Below are 16,862 nucleotides of genomic sequence, written 5' to 3' on the forward strand. Positions count from 1 at the left end.
GCAGATTAGGGGTTAATAATAATATGCAGGTGTCAGCGATAGCGGGGGCGGCAGATTAGGGGTTAATAAATATAACATAGTGGTCGGCGATGTTAGGGGCAGCAGATTAGGGGTACATAGGTATAATTTAGGTTGCGGCGGTGTAAGGAGCAGCAGATTAGGGGTTAATAATAATATGCAGGGGTCAGCGATAGCTGGGGCGGCAGATATGGGGTTAATAAGTGTAAGGTTAGGTAAGGTAAGGGTGTTTAGACTCGGGGTACATGTTAGAGTGTTAGGTGCAGACTTAGGAAGTGTTTCCCCATAGGAAACAATGTAGCTGCGTTAGGAGCTGAACGCTGCTTTTTTGCAGGTGTTAGGTCTTTTTTTCAGCTCAAACAGCCCCATTGTTTCCTATGGGGGAATCGTGCACGAGCACGTTTTTTAAGCTGGCCGCGTCCGTAAGCAACGCTGGTATTGAGAGTTGCAGTGGCGGTAAATATGCTCTACGCTCCCTTTTTGGAGCCTAACGCAGCCCTTCTGTGAACTCTAAATACCAGCGGTATTTAAAAGTTGCGGGAGAAAAAAAGCCAGCGTAGCTAACGCACCCCTTTGGCCGCAGAACTCTAAATCTAGCCGTAAGATAGCTACAATATAACTAATAGTTACATTGTAGCCAGCTTAGGATTTATTTTTATTTTACAGGCAAGTTTGTATTTATTTTAACTAGGTAGAATAGTTATTAAATAGTTATTAACTATTTAATAATTACCTAGTTAAAATAAAGACACATTTACCTGTAAAATAAAACCTAACCTAAGTTACACTAACACCTAACACTACATTATAATTAAATAAATTAACTACAGTAAATACAATTACCTAAATTAAATTAAATTAGCTAAAGTACAAAAAAAAATACTAAATTACAGAAAATAATAAACAAATTACAGAAATTTAAACTAATTACACCTAATCTAATAGCCCTATTAAAATAAAAAAGCCCCCCTAAAATAAGAAAAAACCCTAGCCTAAACTAAACTACCAATAGCCCTTAAAAGGGCCTTTTGCGTGGCATTGCCCCAAAGTAATCAGCTCTTTTACCTGTAAAAAAATACAAACAACCCCCCAACAGTAAAACCCACCACCCACACAACCAACCCCCCAAATAAAATACTATCTAAAAAACCTAAGCTACCCATTGCCCTGAAAAGGGCATTTGGTTGGGCATTGCCCTTAAGAGGGCAGTTAGCTCTTTTGAGCCCAAACCCTAATCTAAAAAATAAAACCCACCCAATACACCCTTAAAAAAACCTAACACTAACCCCCTAAAGATCGACTTACCGGGAGACGTCTTCATCCATCCGGACAGAAGTGGTCCTCCACATGGGCAGAAGTCTTCATCCAGACAGCATCTTCTATCTTCATCCATCCGGCGCGGAGCGGGTTCATCTTCAAGACATCCGACGTGGAGCATCCTCTTCATCCAACAACTAAAACAGAATGAAGGTACCTTTAAGTGATGACATCCAAGATGGCGTCCTTAGATTCCGATAGAATCCGGCTTGGATGAAGATTTCTGCCCATCTGGAGGACCACTTCGCCCGGCTTGGATGAAGACGTCTCCCGGTAAGCCGATCTTCAGGGGGTTAGTGTTTTTAAGGGTGTATTGGGTGGGTTTTATTTTTTAGATTAGAATTTAGGCGGGAAAAGAGCTAACTGCCCTTTTAAGGGCAATGCCCATCCAAATCCCCTTTTCAGGGCAATGGGGAGCTTAGTTTTTTTTAGTTAGGATTTTATTTGGGGGGTTGGTTGTGTGGGTGGTGGGTTTTACTGTTGGGGAGGTTGTTTGTATTTTTTTTTACAGGTAAAAGAGCTGATTACTTTGGAGCAATGCTCTGCAAAAGTCCCTTTTAAGGGCTATTGGTAGTTTAGTTTAGGCTAGGGTTTTTTTTTATTTTTGGGTTTTTTTTTTATTTTAATATGGCTATTAGATTAGGTGTAATTAGTTTATATTTCTGTAATTTGTTTATTATTTTCTGTAATTTAGTGATTGTTTGTTTTTTGTACTTTAGCTAATTTAATTTCTTAAATTGTATTTAATGTAGGAAATGTATTTAATTGTAGTGTTGTGTTAGGTGTTAGTGTAACTTAGGTTAGGTTTTATTTTACAGGTAAATTTGCATTTATTTTAGCTAGGTAGTTATTAAATAGTTAATAATTATTTAATAACTATTCTACTTAGTTAAAATAAATACAAACTTGCCTGTAAAATAAAAATAAATCTTAAGATGGCTACAATGTAACTATTAGTTATATTGTAGCTAGCTTAGGGTTTATTTTACAGGTAAGCATTAAGTTTTAAGTAGCAATAATTTAGTTATTGATAGGAATATTTATATAGATTTATTTAAATTATATTTAAGCTAGGGGGTGATAGGTTTAGGATTAGACTTAGGTTTAGGGGTTAATAACTTTAATATAGTGGCAGTGACGTTGGGGGCGGCAGATTAGGGGTTAATAAGTGTAGGTAGGTGTCGGCGACATTGGGGGCGGCAGATTAGGGGTTAATAAACACATTGTAGGTGTTGGCGATGTTGGGGGCAACAGATTAGGGGTTCATAAGTATAATGTAGGTGGCGGCGGTGTCCGGAGCAGCAGATTAGGGGTTAATAATATAATGCAGGTGTCGGGGGCAGCAGATTAGGGTTAATAAGTGTAAGATTAGGGGTGTTTAGACTCAGGGTTCATTTTAGGGTGTTAGGTGTAGACATAAATTTTATTTCCCCATAGGAATCAATGGGGCTGCGTTAGGGAGCTTTACGCTGCTTTTTTGCAGGTGTTAGACTTTTTTTCAGCCGACTCTCCCCATTGATTCCTATGGGGAAATCGTGCACTTGCACGTTACACCAGCTCACCGCTGACTTAAGCAGCGCTGGAATTGGAGTGCTGTAAAGAACACAATTTTGCTCAACGCTCACTTCTTGTGTTTTAACAACGAGTTTCTGAAAACTCGTAATACCAGCGCTGCAGGTAAGTGAGCGGTGAGAGAAAACTGCTCGTTAGCACCGCATAGCCTCTAACACAAAACTCGTAATCTAGGTGTAAATAAATAAAAATAAGAAAGGGGAACCAATAGGTGATCATGCGAGTAAGGATAGGGGTTAATACATTTATTATAGGTGGCAACGGTTTAGGGGGGGCAGATTAGGGGTTAATAAGTTTAATATAAGTTTAATATAGGTTGCGGCGGGGTCAGGGAGCGGGAGTTTAGGGGTTAAACTATTTATTTAGTTGCGGCGAGGTCCGGGATCCACAGGATAGGAGTTAATAACTTTATTATAGGTGGCGGCGGTATAGGGGGGGCAGGATAGGGGTTACTAGGTATAATGTAGGTGGCGGCGGGGTCCGGGAGCGGCAGTTTAGGGGTTAATACTTTTATTATAGTTGCGGCGGTGTCCGGGAGCATCGGTTTAGGGGTTAATAACTTTATTTAGTTGCGGGGGGCTCCGGGGGCACCGGTATAGGGGGTAGAAAAGTGTAGTTAGTGTGGGTGCTTAGTGACAGCTTGTCAATAAAGCTGTAAAAAAGCCGAAGAGCAGCGAGATCGGATGAGTGATAACTATCACAGTCTGCTGCTCATCGCCCCGCAGCGGCGATGGTAGGCAAGCTTAGGCGGGCGTATTGGACCGGCAAAGGCAGGTAAAGTAGACACATTGATAACTAGAGGCCCAAGTGACCAAAGGATAATATGTAAGCTATACAAATGTCCAGAAACAGAGGTGATCCTATGTCCAAATGTAAGTTTCCAAATATTGTCCTGATACCCTGGCTGGAATTAAGACTAGTAAACAACAAGATCCTAGAAAAAAGAAAGAAAGAGTGACATACAAATTGACGGTGCAGGTCGAAGCTATTGGAAATGTACTCAGCAAAGCAAGCGATCCTGAAGAAATAGAAAACCTTACAAATCCTAGTGGGGATACTGGTCAACGCGTTTCAGCCCTTATGCAGGGCCTTTCTCAAGACATTGCTACAATGACTCATGTCTGCCCGGCATTTAATAAATTGACCCCTGCAACTTAAAGGCAGGAAATGTTGTCATTTTTGATCATTTTATTTTTTTTAAAATATCAATCAAAAAGTTTGGATTTCAGAATCAGTTTGGATTTGGAATTCCAGATTTGGGAATTTGTATCTGTAATTATAAGAAAGCATACATAAATATTTGTGTATTGCCTACACGCAACACCATTATTGCCTACACACAACACCATTATTGACATTTATATCACTGTTTTCTAATTTTTTAAATATAGAATGTCTTTATTTATCATCAGTTCACCATTTCAAAACAGAAAAACATATATTTTCATTAAAATATACATGATTGATAATTTATTTACAGATATATACACACACACGTATACATGTACACTGGACACACTGGAATTGGTGTGTATCTCTTACCCTTGGGTGCACCTTCCACACCTGGTCTTCACCCAGCATTACAGGCATCTTACTAAAGAGCTTACTGGGTGCCAAATCCACCAGGTAATAACCAGAGATATAAACAAACACTGGTACTTGGATAGAAAGCAGTGAATGCTAAATTAAATGGATTTTTTTATTTGTAGCAGTTGACTAAGAGTTAAAGGAACATAAAACCCCAAAACATTTCTTTCATTATTCAGATAGATCATACAATTTTAACCCCTTAAGGACCAAGGATGTATGCCGCACGTCCTAAAAAAAAATACACTTAATGACCAAGGATGTATGGCGTACGTCCTTGGTCTTGGAAAGCGATGGAAGCGATCCTGACCACTTCCAGATGCTTTCCGTTTGATGCAGTGATGCCTCGATATCGAGGCATCCTGCAATAACCCTCCTTGGCCATTCAATGCAGAAAGAGTCACTCTGTGGCCCTCTCTGCACTGGACATCGATGGCCGGTATCATTGGTGGGTGGGAGCCAGTCTGGGAGGCGGGTGGGCGGCCATCGATGGGCTGTGTGATGTGGAGGGGGGCGGGATCATGGACGGGATCGCTGGGGGCATGCACGGAAGCACGCGCATGCACAGGGGGTGGGTGCAGGCGTGTGCATGGGTAGGGAGCGGGTGGGAACCGCTACACTGCAGAAAAGTATTTAACAAAAAGAGGCAGAGAGGGGGCTATAAAAATAAAATAAAAATGATCTAAGGGATCTGGGAGGGGGTGGGTGGTTGGTCTTTGGGGGGCAAGCTACACTACAGAAAAAATATAAAAAATATGAAAAAAATATATTTTATTGTAAACTGGGTACTGGCAGATAGCTGCCAGTACCCAAGATGGATACCAATAAGTTAGAGGGGGAGGGTTAGAGAGCTGTTTGGGGGGGATCAGGGAGGATGGGGGCTAAGGGTGGATCCTACAGAGCAGCATATGTAAATATGTCTATTTTTAAAAAAATATCAAAGATAGCTTTTATTTTAGTACTGGCAGACTTTCTGCCAGTACTTAACATGGCGGAGACAATTGTGGGGTGGGGAAGGGAAGAGAGCTGTTTGGGAGGGATCAGGGGGTGTAATGTGTCAGGTGGGAGGCTGATCTCTACACTAAAGCTAAAATTAACCCTGCAAGCTCCCTACATGCTACCTAATTAATCCCTTCACTGCTGGGCATAATACACGTGAGATGCGCAGCGGCATTTAGGGGTCTTCTAATTAGCAAAAAGCAACGCCAAAGCCATATATGTCTTCTATTTCTCAACAAAGGGGATCACAGAGAAGCATTTACAACCATTTGTGCCATAATTGCACAAGCTGTGTGTAAATAATTTCAGTGAGAAACCTAAACTTTGTGAAAAACTTTGTGAAAAAGCGAACAATTTTTTTTATTTGATCGCATTTGGCGGTGAAATGGTGGCATGAAATATACCAAAATGGGCCTAAATCAATACTTTGGGTTGTCTACTACACTACACTAAAGCTAAAATTAACCCTACAAGCTCCCTAATTAACCCCTGCACTGCTGGACATAATACACATGCAGTGCACAGCGGCATTTAGAAGGCTTCTAATTACCAAAAAGCAATGTGAAAGCCATATAAGTCTGCTATTTCTGAATAAAGGGGATCCCAGAGAAGCATTTACAGCCATTTGTGCCATAACTGCACAAGCTGTTTGTAAATGATTTCAGTGAGAAACCTAAAATTGTGAAAAATTTAACTTTTTTTTTATTTAATCGCATTTGGCAGTGAAATGGTGGTTTGAAATATACCAAAATGGGCCTAGATCAATACTTGGGGTTGTCTACTACACTAAAGCTAAAATTAACATTACAAGCTCCCTACATGATCCCTAATTAACCCCTTCACTGCTGGGCATAATACACGTGTGGTTCACAGTGGCATTTAGCGGCCTTCTAATTACCAAAAAGCAATGCCAAAGCCATATATGTCTGCTATTTATGAACAAAGGAGATCCCAGAGAAGCATTTACAATCATTTGTGCCATAATTGCACAAACTGTTTGTAAACAATTTAAGTGAGAAATCTATGGTTTGTGAAAAAATTTGTGAAAAAATGAACATTTTTTTTTATTTGATCTCATTTGTCGGTGAAATGGTGGCATGAAATATACCAAAATGGGCCTAGATCAATACTTTGGGATGTCTTCTAAAAAAATATATATATATACATGTCAATGGATATTCAGGGATTCCTGAAAGGATATCAGTGTCCCAACGTAACTAGTGCTAATTTTGAAAAAAAGTGGTTTGGAAATAGCAAAGTGCTACTTGTACTTATTGCCCTATAACTTGCAAAAAAAGCAAAGAACATGTAAACATTGGGTATTTCTAAACTAAGGACAAAATTTAGAAACTATTTAGCATGGGTGTTTTTTGGTGGTTATAGATGTGTAACTGTCATATGTTTTATGAATGGCCTTGTTCTTTGAGTATCATTTGTTCCCTTTGCTCTTGCACCTATATTGACACACCTACTTCCCAACTTCCTATAAAGGATGAACTCACCCTTATCTAATTGCTTGGTATTTGTGCCGCCTACTCTGAGCAACTGCACTCAAGCTTCAAGCCATTCTTTGATTCGGAATCTCTCTGAAACTACTGCTCCCAACATCTATCGTGTGACGTCACACGCCACCGGAAGTGCACTCGACTTCGTCTCTCAGCTTAGCTGTTAGCCGCATCTCGCTCCAGACAACTTTACTAACTACAACTGGACTTTGTCCCACTTACTACCTTCATCCTTACCGGTAAGCGACCAAACAGAGTTATATTTAGAAGTCATACCGGAGCTCAGCTGAAATAATAAATGTTACTTTGGGAATCATTCTACATATGCTTCTAAACTGTTGTTACTGGATACTAGATGTGACTAAATACCAACTGTTTGTAATATATTAGTTAAACAGATAATTGACAAAGAGATTTCTCCTAGGTTAGTAAGGAAATTCTACGATGCTGGTATATTAATTATTTTTCTTGCAAGAACTTAGGGCTTCCATGCTTTATTCTTTGTTATCATCAGCAATTACTCAATTACTGGTTAAGCTGTTTTTACCCTGTGCAAAGAAGTAATATTCTTCCATCTCAGAAGTGAAAGCAGCATTACCGTATATTATCTGAAAGGGGGTTGTAGAGACACCACAGTTACCACATACCTATTCACCTATGTGGGAAGTGCTCTCCATCACCCATCCAACACATAAAAATTAACCTGCAGCTGAGGTCCTTATCTACCTCTATTTTTCTCAAATTTAGGGGAAGAATTAATCCTTACACTAATACCAAGCCATTGAACATGGACCCAGCAGGATTAATCAGCCATGTGGAGGCACTCACACTGACTGTAGAAAATTTAACTAAGGGAATGACTGCCTTACAAACAGAGAACACCTCTCTTAAACAGTACATTAACGACAAAATTGACACACTTAAGGTTACTTTAAGTACCCACGAGCCACAGCCCAACCCCCCTCAACCTTTCTCAGGTAACCGCAATGAATTTAGAGAATTTAAAAATTCTTGTTACCTATACTTTCAGTTAAAACCAAAAACCTATCCCAATGACCACTTAAAGGTTCTCACCACTATTTCTTATTTACGGGGAGAACCACGCATATGGGCTAATTTTTTCTTTGAGACTGATGACCCAATTCTTTATTCACTCGAACAATTCTTTAAAGCTATGGCACAACTCTATGACGACCCTTTTAAGCAGCTCTCAGCTGAAACAGCCATGCGCTCCCTACGCCAAAACAAGAGACAAGTCGAGGAATATATAACAGACTTTAAAAAATACTCCGCTGATACCCTCTGGAATGACTTGTCCTTGCGAAATCAATTTCGTTTGGGCTTGTCTGACGCCCTAAAGGATGAACTTGCCATACAACCATTACCTGACACCCTTGACCAACTTATAAATCTATCCATAACCCTAGATAGACGTATTAGAGAACGACGATCTGAAAGACGTTACCCAGACACAGTACAAAAACACCCACAAGTCTACCACACTCCCACACTGCCATCCAAATCTACCACCAAGTCATCATCAGTTCCAATGGAACTTGGCTTTATAAGAGGACCTTTAACCCCACAGGAAAAACTCAGGCGTAAGGCTAACGACTTATGCATGTACTGTGGGGGATTAGACCATACCATCAGAGAATGTACCCAATTGCAACGTAAGAATGGTAAGCATAGGAAGGTACAAATATGTTTTTCCCTAAAACATTCACAAACTAACCATTGCTCTCTACCTATTCTGTTGCAGTGGGAACATCAGCGACTGCAGACCCAAGCAATACTTGATTCTGGTGCCAGCCACAACTACATTGACTTTGACTATGTACACTTAAATAAAATACCGTTACTTAAAAAGTTAAACCCAAGTCTCCTTCGTTTTGTAGATGGTAAAGAAATTTCCACTGGTCCAATAACACATCATACTATTCCACTACGCATAACCACTGATACACATCATACCGAATTTGCCTCTTTTGATGTAATACCTTCACCCCTTTTCCCTGTAATTTTAGGGATTCAATGGTTCAAAAAACATGATCCCACTATTATTTGGTCTAACTCCACCGTCTCATTTAATTCCTCCTATTGTAAGGACAATTGCCTTTTCCATGAACAGCTGCTTCTCACAGAACCTGTCTCTGTACCTCAAGAATATATCCAATTCACTGACGTTTTTAGCAAAAAGGACTCAGAGGTTCTACCACCCCATAGGACATATGACTGTCCTATAGACCTACTACCAGGTGTAGACATACCATATGGCCATATATTTCCTCTGTCTGATTCTGAACTACAACATCTCAAGACTTACCTAAAAGAAAACTTAGAAAAGGGATTCATACGTCCCTCTACCTCTCCTGCAGGTGCGGGGATATTCTTTGTTAGAAACAAAGACCAATCTCTCAGACCAATCATTGACTACAGAGAATTAAACAAACGTACCATAAAAAACAGATACCCTCTACCCTTAATCCCTCAACTAATAGACAGATTGAAAGATGCTTCTTTCTACACTAAATTAGACCTCAGAGGTGCCTATAATTTAGTTAGAATCAAATCAGGACATGAATGGTTGACAGCTTTCCGTACTCGCTATGGTTTATATGAATACACAGTAATGCCTTTTGGTCTATGTAATGCCCCTGCCACATTTCAATATTTTATCAATGATATATTCAGAGACTTACTAGATCTCTTCGTAGTAATTTACCTCGATGACATTTTGATATATTCTCCCACTCTTGAGGAGCATATAAAGCACGTCAAAATTGTCTTAACACGTCTTAGAGAAAATTCCCTCTATGTGAAATTAGAAAAGTGTATTTTCCACTCAAAAAGGATCAATTTCCTGGGTTATGAAATCACCCCAGATGGTATACAAATGGAAGGTAATAAGGTAGCTGCTATTCTCAAATGGCCAGCTCCGACAACTAAGAGGGATATTCAGAGGTTTATGGGTTTTGCTAATTTCTATCGCAAATTTGTAAAAGATTTTGCTGCCCTAACCAGACCACTAACTAACCTCACTAAAAAGGAGGGAAGGTTCATATGGAATGAACAATTACAACAAATCTTTGACTTCTTAAAATCTGCATTTACATCAGCTCCAATTCTACGATTTCCCGATCCTAAACTCCAGTTTATTCTTGAGGTAGACGCCTCAAATTATGCACTTGGAGCTATATTGTCCCAAAGACAAACTAGCACCGAACCCCTACATCCAGTTGCCTTCTATTCCAGGGTTATGACCTCTCCTGAATTGAACTACCCGATAGAGGATAAGGAACTATTGGCAATTAAGGCATCATTGGAACATTGGAGGCACTTACTCGAAGGTACTGAAATACCAATCTTGATATATACTGATCACAAAAATTTGGAGTACCTCAAAAGCAATCGGACTCTCTCTGCACGACAGGTACGTTGGAATTTATTCCTTGCCCGTTTTAACTATCTCATCACCTATAGACCTGCTTCTAAGAATAAAAAGGCTGATGCTCTTTCTCGCCAATTTCCTCAACCACTTATCCATCCTGAAGAATCTTCACTAATCCCTCTAGAACGTTTTATAGGACTCTCTGTAACCCATACTAAGCTTTTCAGAGATGAACAAATGAAAGATGCCACCCTACCCAAATCTGCCCTGAACCAATATTCCGATGGGTTATACCATCATCATGACAAGGTTTACGTACCCCCTGTCCTTAGGGAACAAGTCTTAAGCACACTTCATGAGTCACTACTGGTTGGACATCCAGGCATCAACAAGACTCAAGAACTCCTTTCTCGTTTTTTCTGGTGGCCTAATCTTTTATCAGATACAGCCAATTTTGTAAAGACTTGTAAGGTTTGTACTGTCTCAAAATCCTCTAGGACCTCACCTACGGGGAAATTGATACCCCTACCCACTCCGGAACGTCCTTGGTCAGATATTGCCATTGATTTCATTGTCGATCTACCAATTTCTAGCAGACAGAACACTATCCTAGTAGTTGTAGATCTATTTAGTAAGATGGCTCATTTTATACCCTTCCATAAACTACCTACTACACTTGAGACGGTCACTTTACTCCTCTCTCATGTCTTCAAGTTACATGGACTTCCAACTACCATTACCTCTGATAGAGGGACTCAATTCACCAGCAGACTGTGGAAGGAATTATGCCGCACTCTCCGTATCACCAGCCGTCTCAGTACTTCATTTCACCCACAGACTAATGGTCAAACAGAAAGGACTAATCAATGGATTGAGCAATACCTCCGCTGTTTCATTTCAGCTCGACAGGATAATTGGGTAGACCTCCTACCTCCTGCTGAGTTCGCTTTCAACAACACCTACCACACTTCCACCAAAGCTTCACCATTTTTTATCAACTATGGATTCCATCCCACTTTTCATTGGCAGAACTCTAACCAAAACACCTGTCCAGTGGTGAATGAACTGGTAAACACGATTTCGGATGCTTTTTCATTAACAACTGAAAATATAAAGCTTGCCAAGGAAAGATATAAACGCCACTATGATAAAAGACATTCACCATCCCCAGAATATCGACTGGGTGACTACGTTTGGCTTTCTACTCGTAACCTTCGTCTGCCTTTCCCCTCCAAGAAGCTTTCCTCTACTTATATAGGACCATTCCCCATTGCTAGAATAGTGAATGCAAACGCTGTGACTTTGACCTTACCAGCTCATATGAGGACTCATCCTACCTTCCATGTTTCCCTCCTCAAACCCTATCGCACTCTCCGTCAACATTCTATACAGGATCTTCATCTACCTTCATTGCCTCTGCCTCCGGACGAATATGAGGTCCACAGTATCCTTGACTCTCGTCTCTTCAGAGGCTCTCTACAGTATTTGATACATTGGAAGGGTTACCCCGACTCGGAGGATTCTTGGGAACCAGCTGCTAACCTCTCAGCTCCCCGACTCCTTGCCCAGTTTCATAGCCGCCATCCTGACCATCCTGCTCCTGATCCCCGGAGTTGATCATTTGGGGGGGGATCCTGTCATATGTTTTATGAATGGCCTTGTTCTTTGAGTATCGTTTGTTCCCTTTGCTCTTGCACCTATATCGACACACCTACTTCCCAACTTCCTATAAAGGATGAATTCACCCTTATCTAATTGCTTGGTATTTGTGCCGCCTACTCTGAGCAACTGCACTCAAGCTTCAAGCCATTCTTTGATTCGGAATCTCTCTGAAACTACTGCTCCCAGCATCTATCGTGTGACGTCACACGCCACCGGAAGTGCACTCGACTTCGTCTCTCAGCTTAGCTGTTAGCCGCATCTCGCTCCAGACAACTTTACTAACTACAACTGGACTTTGTCCCACTTACTACCTTCATCCTTACCGGTAAGCGACCAAACAGAGTTATATTTAGAAGTCATACCGGAGCTCAGCTGAAATAATAAATGTTACTTTGGGAATCATTCTACATATGCTTCTAAACTGTTGTTACTGGATACTAGATGTGACTAAATACCAACTGTTTGTAATATATTAGTTAAACAGATAATTGACAAAGAGATTTCTCCTAGGTTAGTAAGGAAATTCTACGATGCTGGTATATTAATTATTTTTCTTGCAAGAACTTAGGGCTTCCATGCTTTATTCTTTGTTATCATCAGCAATTACTCAATTACTGGTTAAGCTGTTTTTACCCTGTGCAAAGAAGTAATATTCTTCCATCTCAGAAGTGAAAGCAGCATTACCGTATATTATCTGAAAGGGGATTGTAGAGACACCACAGTTACCACATACCTATTCACCTATGTGGGAAGTGCTCTCCATCACCCATCCAACACATACAAATTAACCTGCAGCTGAGGTCCTTATCTACCTCTATTTTTCTCAAATTTAGGGGAAGAATTAATCCTTACAGTAACAGATTTCGTGGGTCAAAGTTAGAAAAAGTGTGTTTTTTTCCATTTTTTCCCCATAATAGTAAATGAAAAGATATGATGAAAATAATGGTATCTTTACCATTATTGAAGTTCAATCCGATTGGCTGATTGGATAAGCCAATATAATTGACCTCGCATTCTATTGGCTGATCCAATCAGCCAATCGGATTAAACTTCAATCCGATTGGCTTATTAAATCAACCAATCGGATTTTTCCTACCTTAATTCTGATTGGCTGATAGAATCCTATCAGCCAATCGGAATTCGACGGATGCCATCTTGGATGACGTCATATAAAGGACCAGGCATTCAGTGTTAGGATGTCGTTGGAAGAAGATGGCTCCACGTCGGCTGGATGGAAGATGGCTCCACTCCGCTCCGGATGATTGAAGATAGAAGACGCCGCTTGGATGAAGACATCGGCCGGATGGAGGACCTCTTCTGCCCCGCTTGGATGAAGAATTCGGCCCGGCTGGGTGAACAAGGCTCAAGGTAGGGTGATCTTCAGGGGGTTAGTGTTAGGTTTTTTTAAGGGGGGTTTGGGTGGGTTTTAGAGTAGGGGTGTGTGTGGTGAGTTGTAATGTTGGGGGGGGTTGTATTTTTTTTTACAGGTAAAAGAGCTGATTACTTTGTAATTTAGTATAGGGTAGGGCATTTTATTATTTTGGGGGGCTTTTTTATTTTATCAGGGGGCTTAGATTAGGCATTTACAGCCATTTGTGCCATAACTGCACAAACTTTTTGTAAATGATTTCAGTGAGAAACCTAAAATTGTTAAAAATTTAACTTTTTTTTTATTTAATCGCAATTGGCAGTGAAATGGTGGTTTGAAATATACCAAAATGGGCCTAGATCAATACTTGGGGTTGTCTACTACACTAAAGCTAAAATTAACATTACAAGCTCCCTACATGATCCCTAATTAACCCCTTCACTGCTGGGCATAATACACGTGTGGTTCACAGTGGCATTTAGCGGCCTTCTAATTACCAAAAAGCAATGCCAAAGCCATATATGTCTGCTATTTATGAACAAAGGAGATCCCAGAGAAGCATTTACAATCATTTGTGCCATAATTGCACAAACTGTTTGTAAACAATTTAAGTGAGAAATCTATGGTTTGTAAAAAAATATGTGAAAAAGTGAACATTTTTTTTTATTTGATCTCATTTGGCGGTGAAATGGTGGCATGAAATATACCAAAATGGGCCTAGATCAATACTTTGGGATGTCTTCTAAAAAATATATATATATACATGTCAATGGATATTCAGGGATTCCTGAAAGATATCAGTGTCCCAACGTAACTAGTGCTAATTTTGAAAAAAAGTGGTTTGGAAATAGCAATGTGCTACTTGTACTTATTGCCCTATAACTTGCAAAAAAAGCAAAGAACATGTAAACATTGGGTATTTCTAAACTAAGGACAAAATTTAGAAACTATTTAGCATGGGTGTTTTTTGGTGGTTATAGATGTGTAACAGATTTCGTGGGTCAAAGTTAGAAAAAGTGTGTTTTTTTCCATTTTTTCCCCATAATAGTAAATGAAAAGATATGATGAAAATAATGGTATCTTTACCATTATTGAAGTTCAATCCGATTGGCTGATTGGATGAGCCAATAGAATTGACCTCGCATTCTATTGGCTGATCCAATCAGCCAATCGGATTAAACTTCAATCCGATTGGCTTATTAAATCAATCAATCAGATTTTTCCTACCTTAATTCTGATTGGCTGATAGAATCCTATCAGCCAATCGGAATTCGACGGATGCCATCTTGGATGACGTCATATAAAGGACCAGGCATTCGGTGTTAGGATGTCGTTGGAAGAAGATGGCTCCGCGTCGGCTGGATGGAAGATGGCTCCACTCCGCTCCGGATGATTGAAGATAGAAGACGCCGCTTGGATGAAGACATCGGCCGGATGGAGGACCTCTTCTGCCCCGCTTGGATGAAGAATTCGGCCCGGCTGGGTGAACACGGTTCAAGGTAGGGTGATCTTCAGGGGGTTAGTGTTAGGTTTTTTTAAGGGGGGTTTGGGTGGGTTTTAGAGTAGGGGTGTGTGTGGTGAGTTGTAATGTTGGGGGGGGTTGTATTTTTTTTTACAGGTAAAAGAGCTGATTACTTTGTAATTTAGTATAGGGTAGGGCATTTTATTATTTTGGGGGGCTTTTTTATTTTATCAGGGGGCTTAGATTAGGCATTTACAGCCATTTGTGCCATAACTGCACAAACTTTTTGTAAATGATTTCAGTGAGAAACCTAAAATTGTGAAAAATTTAACTTTTTTTTTATTTAATCGCAATTGGCAGTGAAATGGTGGTTTGAAATATACCAAAATGGGCCTAGATCAATACTTGGGGTTGTCTACTACACTAAAGCTAAAATTAACATTACAAGCTCCCTACATGATCCCTAATTAACCCCTTCACTGCTGGGCATAATACACGTGTGGTTCACAGTGGCATTTAGCGGCCTTCTAATTACCAAAAAGCAATGCCAAAGCCATATATGTCTGCTATTTATGAACAAAGGAGATCCCAGAGAAGCATTTACAATCATTTGTGCCATAATTGAACAAACTGTTTGTAAACAATTTAAGTGAGAAATCTATGGTTTGTAAAAAAATATGTGAAAAAGTGAACATTTTTTTTTATTTGATCTCATTTGGCGGTGAAATGGTGGCATGAAATATACCAAAATGGGCCTAGATCAATACTTTGGGATGTCTTCTAAAAAATATATATATATACATGTCAATGGATATTCAGGGATTCCTGAAAGATATCAGTGTCCCAACGTAACTAGTGCTAATTTTGAAAAAAAGTGGTTTGGAAATAGCAATGTGCTACTTGTACTTATTGCCCTATAACTTGCAAAAAAAGCAAAGAACATGTAAACATTGGGTATTTCTAAACTAAGGACAAAATTTAGAAACTATTTAGCATGGGTGTTTTTTGGTGGTTATAGATGTGTAACAGATTTCGTGGGTCAAAGTTAGAAAAAGTGTGTTTTTTTCCATTTTTTCCCCATAATAGTAAATGAAAAGATATGATGAAAATAATGGTATCTTTACCATTATTGAAGTTCAATCCGATTGGCTGATTGGATGAGCCAATAGAATTGACCTCGCTTTCTATTGGCTGATCCAATCAGCCAATCGGATTAAACTTCAATCCGATTGGCTTATTAAATCAATCAATCGGATTTTTCCTACCTTAATTCTGATTGGCTGATAGAATCCTATCAGCCAATCGGAATTCGACGGATGCCATCTTGGATGACGTCATATAAAGGACCAGGCATTCGGTGTTAGGACGTCGTTGGAAGAAGATGGCTCCGCGTCGGCTGGATGGAAGATGGCTCCACTCCGCTCCGGATGATTGAAGATAGAAGACGCCGCTTGGATGAAGACATCGGCCGGATGGAGGACCTCTTCTGCCCCGCTTGGATGAAGAATTCGGCCCGGCTGGGTTAACACGGTTCAAGGTAGGGTGATCTTCAGGGGGTTAGTGTTAGGTTTTTTTAAGGGGGGTTTGGGTGGGTTTTAGAGTAGGGGTGTGTGTGGTGGGTTGTAATGTTGGGAGGGGGTTGTATTTTTTTTTACAGGTAAAAGAGCTGATTACTTTGTAATTTAGTATAGGGTAGGGCATTTTATTATTTTGGGGGGCTTTTTTATTTTATCAGGGGGCTTAGATTAGGTGTAATTAGTTTAAAGTTCTTGTAATTTTTTTTTATTTTCTGTAATTTAGTGTTTGTTTGTTTTTGTACTATAGTTTAGTTTATTTAATTGTATTTAATTTTAGGTAATTGTAGTTAATTAATTTAATTTATTTAATGATAGTGTAGTGTTAGGTGTAATTGTAACTTAGGTTAGGGTTTATTTTACAGGTAAATTTGTACTTATTTTAGCTAGGAATTTATTAAATAGT

The sequence above is a fragment of the Bombina bombina genome, chromosome 2 (genome assembly GCF_027579735.1).
Source record: "Bombina bombina isolate aBomBom1 chromosome 2, aBomBom1.pri, whole genome shotgun sequence".
Taxonomy (NCBI): Eukaryota; Metazoa; Chordata; class Amphibia; order Anura; family Bombinatoridae; genus Bombina; species Bombina bombina.